General features: G+C 31.0%; 1 protein-coding gene across 1 annotated transcript in view; it reads right to left on the bottom strand.

The window, feature by feature from the left end:
• Positions 1 to 332: 332 nt before the first annotated feature.
• LOC115224777 overlaps positions 333 to 1,029 on the bottom strand; it is a 32,925-nt gene continuing 32,228 nt past the window's right edge. The window contains 1 exon segment of the mRNA XM_029795687.2: positions 333 to 1,029. This exon segment is cut by the window's right edge and continues 437 nt beyond it. The gene's annotated coding sequence lies outside the window, so the exon portion shown is untranslated.

Here is a 1,029-nt window from a genome sequence, read left to right as displayed (position 1 = left end):
TGCTATTTTCAGCATAGTGGTATCTCATAGATACCCTAAGTTATAATTATATATATATATATATATCTATCTCTATCTCTCTTAAAAATATCTTTTGATAAGCACAACAAATGCACAACCGGTAAAAAGAACTTTCACCTAATTAAATACACTCTCCCTTCCCTTCTTAAATTATTTTGTCAGCATTTTTTCTTCATTCCTTTTGATATATATATATATATATATAATATATATATATATATATAATATATATTATATATATATATACATATATATATATATATATATATATAGGTATGTTGATGCAACCAGGAATAATAGAACTCAAAAGATATGAGTTAAATGGATATTTTTATTGATATTTAGCAGAAGTAACAGAGTGACTCAAGGTCTGAGAGTTTCGTGTGTTGGCATTTATCAAACTAGTTACAAGTTGAAGGTCCGTGTGTTTTAATAAGTTTTGAACTCATGTCTAGGAGATCGTTTTCGAAAGCTTCTTATTAAAATATCAAACCGGTTTCCACAATTTTTTTGTTTTGCAACAAAATTTAAAAGCAACGACATGCTTTGAGACTCAGGGGCATTTTCAACCCCCGAAACCAACAATCCTGTATTATTTCTGTGTGGAAATACACTTTCTTTCTCCATGTGTGTGTGTGTGTGTGTGTGTGTGTGGTAAGGCTTCAACAAGCAGAGTGACACTCAAGCAGCTAAGGGAGTAAAGATAATGTTATAATGAAAATCACAAGTCCTGCAAAGTACAGCTACCCAGGGTAACCTGTTTGAAATTTTATTTCACCATTTATCCAGCTTATAAGAACAAAAGCTTTTGCCAGCTGCTTTAAGCCTTTATTGTTCAAATTACTCAGTCAAATGGAATCCTTAATCTTTCAAATTGTTTTGAATTAATCCTGCATTATCTCATAGCTTTTAGATTTCAAACGATGTGATTGTTTACTTTTAGAATGACATTTCAGGGTAGGTATGAAAGGCCAGATCTGGTCACTTTAAATACAAAACAGGGAGAAT

The sequence above is a fragment of the Octopus sinensis genome, linkage group LG26, assembly GCF_006345805.1.
Source record: "Octopus sinensis linkage group LG26, ASM634580v1, whole genome shotgun sequence".
Classification (NCBI taxonomy): domain Eukaryota; kingdom Metazoa; phylum Mollusca; class Cephalopoda; order Octopoda; family Octopodidae; genus Octopus; species Octopus sinensis.
The sequence above is the reverse complement of the archived record's forward strand: the minus strand, read 5'-3'. Positions and strand labels throughout refer to the sequence as shown.